Source organism: Lactuca virosa, chromosome 5 (genome assembly GCF_052849685.1).
Source record: "Lactuca virosa cultivar CGN04683 chromosome 5, Lactuca_virosa_CGN04683_v6, whole genome shotgun sequence".
Classification (NCBI taxonomy): domain Eukaryota; kingdom Viridiplantae; phylum Streptophyta; class Magnoliopsida; order Asterales; family Asteraceae; genus Lactuca; species Lactuca virosa.
This window is the reverse complement of record NC_136430.1, coordinates 79,029,005-79,039,875: the sequence shown is the minus strand read 5'-3', so window position 1 is coordinate 79,039,875 and position 10,871 is coordinate 79,029,005.

The window sequence follows — 10,871 nt, the reverse complement described above, 5'->3', positions numbered from 1 at the left end:
GAGAAGGAGAGAGTTTTCGGCCAGAAAAATCTAAATGAAGGGTAGGGACACGTATTTATTGGGGGTTTTCGTGGTCGGTGGTGGGGTCCAACTGGCATTGAACGCAAACGAGTTTACGGTCGTAAACAGGTTTACGGCCGTAAACAGGTTTACGGCCGTGAACTCCAGTCAGGCCGTGAACTGCTGTTTTGTTCGAAGGAAAACTTGAATTTCGCGCAGTTTTTGGTCCCTACTCGTATATAAAGTTCAATTATATAACTAAATGATTTTCCAAACCGAAGGAATTTGACGAGACTCAATAAAATTCAAATTTTTATTAACGGAAGTTGATTGACGGTAACGGAAAAAGTTTCGGGTTGTCACATCATCCCCCAGTTAAAGGGAATTTCGTCCCGAAATTGAAACATAGAATACAAATCATGGACTCGGAAAGAGATGCAGATGTTTCTGTTTCATTTGATCTTCGCGCTCCGAAGTGAACTCAGGTCCCTGCTTGGCATTCCAGCGAACCTTCACTATCGGTATGCGACTTTGTTTTGTTCGTTTGATTTCTCGATCCATGATTTTGATTGGTTTTTCCGCGAAGTTAAGGTTCTCGCTGATCTCAATTTCATCAAGAGGGATCACAAGGGTTTCGTCAGATAAACACTTTTTAAGATTCGATCCGTGGAAGATGGGATGAATGTTTCTAAGCTCTTGGGGTAAACGAAGTTTGTACGCCACAGGACCGATCCTAGCGAGGATCTCGACTGGTCCTATGTATCTCGGATTCAGCTTTCCACGCTTTCCAAAGCGTATCATGCCTTTCCAGGGTGAGACCTTCAACAGCACATGGTCACCGACCTGGAACTCCAAGGGTTTTCGTCTCTTGTCGGCGTAGCTCTTTTTGTCTATCTCTTGAAGCCTTTAATCGTTCCCGGATTTGTACGATCTTTTCTGTAGTTTCACGGATGATTTCTGGGCCTGTGAGAGTGCTGTCAGGGACTTGCCCCTTGGCTAGCTGTGTGTCACCCACCTCAGCCCAGCATAGAGGGGACCTGCACTTACGGCCATAGAGGGCTTCGAACGGCGCAACCTTGATGCTGGTATGGTAGCTGTTGTTGTAGGAAAATTCGACCAAGGGCAAATGGGTGTCCCACAACATGCCAAAGTCGATGACACAGGCTCTCAACATATCTTCCAATGTCTGAATGGTTCTCTCACTCTGCCCGTCTGTTTGCGGATGGTAAGCTGTGCTCATATCCAGCTTAGTTCCAAGACCCTTCTGCAGTGACTGCCAAAATCTCGAGGTAAACCTACTATCTCGATCGGAGATAATGGATGCAGGTACACCATGCAAACGGACTATATCTCAAATGTAGATTCGTGTAAGTCTCTCTATTTTGAAGTTTTCTTTGATTGGCAGGAAGTGGACGGATTTGGTCAATCGGTCGACAATTACCCATATGGTATCGTACCCACTTGGAGATTTGGGTAATTTAGTGATAAAATCCATAGTAATACTCTCCCACTTCCACTCAGGTATTTCCGGCTACTGAAGTAAACCTGAGAGCTTTTGATATTCTACCTTCACCTTGGCGCAAGTCAAGCACTTGCCCACGAAGGTAGCAATCTTTGCTTTCATGTTCGGCCACCAATAGAGTTGTTTGAGATCCAGATACATCTTATATGAACCTGGGTGAACGGAGTATCTAGTCTTGTGAGCTTCGTTCACGACCACCTCCCTGTAACCACCGAACTTTGGGGTCCAGATCCGGTCCATGAAATAATAAACTTCGTCTCCTCTGATCTCTAAGTTCTTTTCCGTCCCCCTCAAGGCTTCTTCCGACATGTTTTCTGGTTTTAAGGCTACCAGCTGAGCCTCTCTAATTTGTGCGGACATATGGGAATGGACGGCCATGGTCAGTGCCTTCACTTTACCACCCGAATATTCTTTCCGACTGAGGGCATCAACTATTACATTGGCCTTGCCAGGATGATAGCGTATTTCGCACTCGTAATCACTGAGTAGCTCTACCCATCGCCGCTGCCTCATGTTCAACTCCTTCTGATCAAAGATATGTTTTAGGCTCTTATGGTCGGTGAAGACAGTGCACTTGGTTCCGTAGAGATAATTCCTCCAAATCTTTAACGCAAAGACCACTGCTCCCAACTCTAGATCGTGAGTCGTATAATTGACTTCATGTGTTTTCAGCTGTCTTAAGGCATAGGCAATAACCTTTCCTCGTTGCATGAGCACACAGCCTAGGCCCTGATTGGATGCATCACAGTAGACAACGAAGTCCTCCGTCCCTTCGGACAGAGACATGATAGGTGTGTTGCATAGGGCCTGCTTCAACGTTTGAAATGCAGTGTCTTGCTTTTCTCCCCAACTAAAGGTTACGCCTTTCTGTGTCAGGGTGGTTAAAGGCTTAGCGATTTTGGAAAAATTCTGGATAAATCTGCGATAATAGCCAGTGAGACCCAAGAACTGACAGATTTCTATGGGTGTGTTTGGTGCTGACTAATTTTCAGTCGCTGTGATTTTGGAAGGGTCCACGTATATGCTTTCTTTGCTAACCACGTGACCAAGGAAAGTTACTTTTCTGATCCAGAATTCGCACTTTGAAAACTTTGCATAAAGTTTCTTCGCCCTTAGTGTTTCTAGTACTAGCCTCAAGTGTTGCCTATTATCTTCCTTGCTTCGGGAATAGACAAGTATATCATCAATGAACACTATCACGAACTTGTCCAGAAAAGGGCGGCACACCCAATTCATCAGGTCCATGAATACTGCGGGTGCGTTGGTTAGACCAAAGGGCATTACTACAAACTCGTAGTGACCATACCGAGTCCGAAAAGCTGTCTTGGGAACATCATTTTCGTGGACTCGTAACTGATGGTATCCTGATCTTAGGTCTATTTTCGAGAAGTAACTGGCTCCCTGAAGTTGATCAAAGAGGTCGTCGATTCTGGGTAAGGGATAACGGTTCTTGATGGTAATCTTATTCAGCTCTCGATAATCAATGCACATCCAAAAGGATCCATCTTTCTTCTTCACGAATAAGATTGGGGCTCCCCAGGGTTAGGAACTCGGTCTGATGAATCCCTTGCTGAGCAGCTCATTGAGCTGGCTGGATAACTCTTGCATTTCTACCGGCGCTAGACGATATGGGGATTTAGCTACGGGAGTAGCTCCGGGAATTAAGTCGATACGGAACTCGACTTGGCGCTCGGGAGGGATTCCTGGAAGATCTTCGGGAAAGACATCAGGAAAGTTGTGGACTTCGGGGATGCTCTCGAGGTCCTTAACTTCCTGCTTTTCGTTAATGACATGGGCTAGGAATGCATGGCATTCCTTTCGCAGATATTTCTAGGCTTGAATGCAAGAAATGATACGAAGGTTCGAACTGAGTTTATCACTGTAAACTATGAGAGCTTCGCCCGAGGGTAGATTGAGACGGATGGCTTTTTCGTAACAAAGGATATCGGCATGATTGGGGCTCAAACAATCCATACCAATGATAACATCGAAGTTTTTTACAGAAACTAGCATAAGATCGATGGGGAAAGAATGATCGTTTAGGGTAAGGGTAGATCCTACGAATATGTCGTTAGTGCTCTCTTTCTTTCCGTTAGCCATCTCGACAATAAATGTTTAAGTTAAAGGTTGGGATTTACATTTGAGTAGATGTTTGAATGCATGACTAACAAAACTCCTCTCCGCACCAGAATCGAAAAGAATACATGCATAAGAGTTTTCAAGGAGGAACGTACCCGTAACAACTGTGGAATCAACAACCGCCTCCTCCTGGCCCATCGCCATCACTCTCCCTGCGTTTCCAGCTGTTGTTGCCTTGGGGCAATTTCTCTTGAAATGCCCAACCTCCCCACAGCCATAACAGGCTTGACTGGCGTCCGCTCCAGGAGCCTGATTGGTTGGTTGGACTGGTGCCTTGCAGAATCGAGCTGTGTGTCCTTTCTTACCACAGCTGTTGCACAACATCTCCCGACACTGTCCATGATGATGGTAGTTGCACTTGTTGCACAGGGGTAGGTTTCCAGCATAGCGGCTGGGGGTTGTTGGAGTAGTGGGAACTACATCAGGAGTAGTAGCAGCGTGGACTGCCACTGTTTGTTGTTTCTTGGAGGGCTCCTGCGAAGACTGCCCCTTTCGTTTTTTCCAGAACTTTTTCTTCTTCCCACCACTTTCCTTTGGTGGTTTGGCAACAGTCATGGCTGCATCAAGATCAACCCCGTGATCTATTAGGGTCTGCGCCAGACACTTGGCGCTGTTGAAAGTGGTAGGCTTAGCAGCCAGAACATTTCCTTGAGTTGGGGGCGTCAATCCCCAAATGTATCTTTCTATATTTTTACCCTCCGGGGTGACCATTCCCGGACATAGAAGAGCCAGATCGCAAAATCTAGCTGTGTAAGCAGCAATGTCGGAACCCTTCATCTTTAGGTTCCAGAGCTCGTGCTCTAACTTCTGCATCTCGCATCTTGGGCAGTATTCAGCAAGCATGAGTTCCTTTAAGCTTTCCCAACCCATGACATTCGCTATGGGCAGGGTTAGGGATTTGACTCGACCATTCCACCAGGTCAATGCTCTGTCTGTGAAGGTGCAGGCGGCAAACTTCACTTTGTTAGCCTCTGCACAAGCACAAATTTCGAAAATGGATTCGATCTTCTCGAACCATCGGGTTAAGGCAATGACTCCTCCATTGCCGTCGAAGGACTTGGGTTTGGCATTCATGAAGTCTTTATAGGAACACTCCTTTTGATGTCCCTGACTTCCGCCATGACTTTGTGATTTGGGTCCACCTCCGGATCCACCAGAGTTGCCCTGATTTATCTGCAACATCGCAGCAGCCACATCAGCCGTAACTGCTGCCTGAAACATAGCTGGGTCGAACTGAGGAGGTGGTGGCGGTGGAGGGTCATTATTCTTCCTGTTGGGTCTCTTTCTGGGAGGCATCTTGTTCTAAAAATAAATAGGAAGAAGAGGATGGTAAGTCCCCTAGATTTTTGAATCAAGATATATGAAACAAGATATATCTCAGTCTGATAGATAAAGTGTTCTACTAAGCGATAAACAAGGAAAGGTTACTAATGCAAGTAAACTATCGCTAGAAAGGAACGAGTAGCAACACTTGGAATGAGTCTCTATACTGTATTCGGCTCTAGTTAAAATACTCCTATAGTATTTTAAGTTGTATGTTTTGTTCTATCGATACCTGATGTATATATATATATATATATATATATATATATATATATATATATATATATATATATATATATATATATATATATATATTGGTAAGTTTTAGGCCTGCTGCAACACCACAGTCACTCCCAAGCACATGTTGGTCATGTCTCAAGTAAATATAGTTGATCAGGCTATATTGACCCTAGACATGATTACATAACTGCCCAGGTTTAACCGCAGTATCCGACATCCAAATACTTTTGTTTTGTTCTACTTATGATATTGTTTCTGGTACGTATGTATACTTGTATACTTCTTATAAAATACTTATATTTTAAAAGTATACTTTTAGTTCAGAGCACTTCGGCCCCTTAGTGTTTATAGTTGTATACCATGTAAGGTTCGGTATACTTAGTTCACTATAAACAAGAGCTCTGATACCAATCTGTCACACCCCCAAACCGGAACGGCGGAAACGTTCGGGGGTGGATGACGTCACGTATAGTATCACAACAATTGTATCATAGCAATCATAGTAAACACAACCAAACACTGAATACATATGTGAAAAAGGTTTACATCTGTTTGAAACATAGTTTGTATACATTCTAAAGTATGATCAAAATAGAAAGACATGACTCTATACGCTCCATCTTCTCAAAATTCCAGGAGGTACCTGTCTACTGATTCCCTGAGAATACAAGCCGTTTTGAAAGAGTATCAGCATAAAGCTGGTGAGTTCATAAGCGTTGTTTTTGTAATGAAAACCTGTTGATGATTCTGTAAAAATGTTCACATGTTTCCAAGAAAATCTAATATTTTCTTTAGTAAGAGTGAAATAATATCAGTTCCATCTATAACCTCTTAGTTCATGCTAGCCACGTATAAACCAATATTGATCAGGTAGTTGACAATGTGGATCTGCCCTAAGTCCACAACCAAACAAGGAACAGGAAATGAGGCGGAAACCACACATTCAACAGTCTATCGAATATGCTCCATACGTAACCCTGATGCCTGAACTAAGGAATTATAGAATTAACTATAGATGTTTGTTACTGTATCCTGTTGTAGTATAGAAAAATGTTAGCTTGTGTTCTAGTTACTATCAACCGTAGTATATGTGTATTCTTGTACAAAAACCTTTGTATTGTATGTTCTGTATGAAAACTCTAGTTGTCACTAGTGTAAATAAAATGTTCTGTTTGAAACCTCGGTTATTACCAGTATGTATAGTAGTTTTATTTCTCATAAGGAAACCATGTAAAGTATATTACTATGTAAATATATCGTTGTTATCTACATTGCGAGTTTTATGACCATACTAAACTTGATATGGCGCGAATCGGGCACCAATATCCTTTACAACTTTGTCACCCGTAGACCTGCCGGTCCTACTGTAGCTAGCAGCAAGGTGCGGGATAGTCAGTCCGTATAGATCTATACACAAACTCATTGCTCTCATTCGAGGAGACTCTGGTTCATAAGGGTAGTCCTCCATTTAGTTATGTTTGTAAGCGCCCAAGGACGTGTCTCCAACTAGATTAACGACTTACAAGTAATAATACAGGAAAAACCGTTTGTATATGTATAACCTTGTATGAATCCCCAAACTATACCTATTATAGTTTGTGTGTTTGCATATGTACTTGGTTTGTAAACTGTTCTGAAAACTATGAAATTGTGTTTCCAAAATAAAAGTGTTCCTTTTGCTCAACATAGTACAAAATGGATAGAATATCTAAATATTTTATAAAACATGGAAATCGTTGACTGTATTAATTTCATAAGTTTAAAACTTGATAAAATCATTTGTGTTTGGTTTGTATTCCTCCCCCCCCCCCCCCGAAAACATAAAAAAATCGTAAAAGCGTAGGGGTATGAACTCAGAGTTGATGTGTGAAAACGTCGACTGGAAACGAAGATCCTCGGGTCGTTGTACGCGTCGCTTAACGAAATCCTAATATCAGTAAATACATATATGCATATAAATTAGCGATTTCGTTAAGTAAAGTGTTAGAAAACACTTGTGTTCGGTTAAGGAATGTTACCGGGACTTGATTGAATCGAGGAAAACGGATTTTCAGCACTTAGGAAGGGTTTGCGGCCGTGAAGGGGGTTTGCGGCCGTGAAGGGGGTTTACGGCCGTGAAGAGTTTCCGGCCGTGAACTGGGGTTTACGGCCTTTAAAGATTCGATGAGTGTATGTCCGTAAACTCAAGAACAATGATATTGGATTTCGATGAAAATGTGTTCTAAATGCTTCGAAATGACTCATAATGGTGATTCTCGATGATTTCCGGAAGAATAAGGGCATTTTTGGTGTTCACGGTGAAGAGTCAAGAGAGAGAAGGAGAGAATTTTCGGCCAGAAAAATCTCAATGAAGGATAGGGACACGTATATATAGGGGGTTTTCATGGTCGGTGGTGGGGTCCACCTGGCATTGACCGCAAACGAGTTTACGGCCGTAAACAGGTTTACGGCCGTGAACTGCTGTTTTGTTCGAAGGAAAACTCGAATTTCACACGGTTTTTGGTCCCTACTCGTATATAAAGTTCAATTATATAACTAAATGATTTTCCAAACCGAAGGAATTTGACGAGACTCAATAAAATTCAAATTTTTATTAACGGAAGTTGATTGACGGTAACGGAAAAAGTTTCGGGTTGTCACAATTGGTTCTTTTTGGTGGTCAATGTAGACATCCAACTCAGCTTCAGGAGTATAAGTAGCTTCAACAAACTCCCAATAATCAACATCACTGTCGATTCTTATAATACCCTCAGCTAAGGTTTCCTTTCTACTACAGTAATACACATAATTACAACTTCCTTTGGTTAAATCCCTAAGCCACAAAATAAACTCTTTATACGTAAATCCTCCAAAATCAACATCACGCACTATTATTGTTTCAGGGTCGTATTTCAACGGATTTGGGGCAAATAGACCCCTGTAATGAACATCTACAGTTAGATACTTACCTGTAGATGATGGGGACGCCATCTTACAGTCGACTTCAACACGTAGCTTCAACTCCAAACTCTAATCTTCAATTTGATGAATCGATACTAATCAGGAGGTGATTTCGGACAAATTGAACTTGTTGAACCCTAATTAAATGAGAAACGGGTGTAATGTCCACGTAAGAATCCACATATTTCACTTTAACTGAGGTTAATCGATGCTACCGGGTAAAGCAGGTGAAAACAGGTGATAACCGGTCATATTACCTAAATGTCAACAAACAAAACAAGTTAGTTTCATTAATGTGTACAAAAAAAAGAACATTACCTATATATGGACAACCGAAATAGTTAGTTACCTTAATAAGTCATTTTCCCAATATAATTTTATTGGTGCACGTTTTTCATCTGATTCGTTGATGTATTGATCCTAAGGTCATAAATGGTTATGTGGTTAGACAACATTATTTAGTTATATTTTGAACCTCCATGGTGTGGGGTTTTCACACACACATACTCTCTCTCTCTCTCTCTCTCTCTCTCTCTCTCTCTCTCTCTCTCTCTCTCTCTCTCTCTCTCTCTCTCTCATTATTAAGAAAACGATTTGATTATAATTTAAATTACGGCTGAGTTAGATAACTAGTGAAGTTGGATGTGGGAAAACGGTGATTGCTTATCTTATGCAGTTTATCTACTTGGTAAATACATAGTAGAATTGCTTCGATTGAATAAAGAACAGATGATGATCTCTTGAGAAGTAATAGCTCTAAATAAATGGAAACCTATAACAAATTTTTACACCTTTTTTCAAGACGTGTTAGAATCTTCGATTTGGTAACTAAAATTATGAGCAGGATCTCAATCTAGACCTAACAGTATGATACGGGAAGATGTTTAAACATCCATGAATGCACTATGATTTGAACTTTCTTTTCTCATATCTTGGTTTCTTAAGTTGTCGCTGGAGTTGGGGTAATCAACTTATGAAATCCATTTAACATTTGTTCATGGACTACAAACATACATGAAGGTAATCCATCAATTCTCATTAATAAACTTTGCTGCCTTTGAATATTGATTGTTGTTTTCCAAACTCTTTCTTCATCGGAATTGTTTGTTAAAACATGACATTGTGTGTGTTCTAATCCATTAAAGAGAAATGTAGTTCAGTCCATAGACAACTCTGTATAACCTCTAAAGCACAAACCGTAAAAGAAACCAAAATGGTTGGTTGCATTTGTTTTCATTATCCATGCAAATAAAATGAAAATTAAAGACAGAAAAAAGAAAACATTGAGGAATCAAAACATAACTATGTGTGACTCCATGGATGTTCAATTACGATTTATGAATAAAGGAATTTGCTAATCGATACAGTAATTCAAATTTACTGTTAATTGTATATCATTATTTGATTTTAAATTTGGTGAACATCAATTGGAGCTGTGTAAATGTTTTGTTATTTTCATTACAGTTTGACTCCATGGATGTTCCTGAAAATGGTATTTAATTTTGTCTTGGACTAGAGCTTCCTTTTACAACTTGCAGCAACCATCGGTAATCGATATTAAATACAATTACATTGTTTTCTAGAATCTGAATATTTTTACTTTTTTTTACGGCTTGCTAAATGAGTGGCTTGATTTTTTTTTTTCATGTTGTTTGTATAAACCCTTTTTATTTAGTAATTTGTTTTCTAATATAATATTGAAATCTACTCATAACTTTTCTATCACTAAACATATTCATTTTTTATTTAAAGATTAAATGATGAGGAGGAGTTACCGACAACAACAAATATACATCTCTAGCTCTTAGATTAATCATTTTTCTTCATGGAGCCCATTTGAAGATGGCAAAGAGGCAAGTAAAAGTTTTGTTTTATTTGTTTAATATTTTTTACTATTTTTAGAAATAGGTCATCTTAAAATTGGTTTTAGCGGAGCACAAAATCGTAAAATCCTTCTCTATAATTCATGAATAATTATTTGATTTTTTTTATATTTGTCTGGCTACGTTATATAAAAGTTTTCAAAGGAGAAAACCAAGAGGCAAAATTGTTGGTGTGGGGATAGTTAGTCCCTAAACTCTAAACAAGTGGCTCAAAAATGTGAGTGTGAGCAACTAAGATGCAATTTTTTTAGAGTCCAAATAAATATCATAATCTATGTGTTACAATTTCATTCAACTTTTTGATACCATATTTTCAGATAGCCGGTCTGGATATGTTTCATTTGATGCTATGTAGTTGAAGGTAAGAAGGAGACGTTTCAGCTCATGAATCAAGAGTATATCGATATACCTTGATTCGACTAATTTTTTCCTTAATTTCATATAATTTCCCCTTGAAATTTGTAAATCTAGAAGAAGCTACCTCATTTGTTTTCATTGTTTTACGGGGGTGCCAATTCAACCTCTTCACAAACAGTATATATGAAAGTTTAGTAGATAATAATGAAAATAAAAGGTAAAGTTTGTAGTAGCATTTTTTTTAAAGCAAATTAATATTTTGATTGATTTTTAAAGATGTTAATTCGGTCAAAGTAGCAATCCGTTTTCAAAAATTGTTAAAATAACATCAGATTAATTATTTTCTCCGCTTTGACAATTTGTTGGAATAACAACTTACTTTGAAAATATCAAAATCACATGTCTGTATATTTGTTGGAATAACAACTTACTTCGAAAATATCAAAATCACATGTCTGTATATGTTG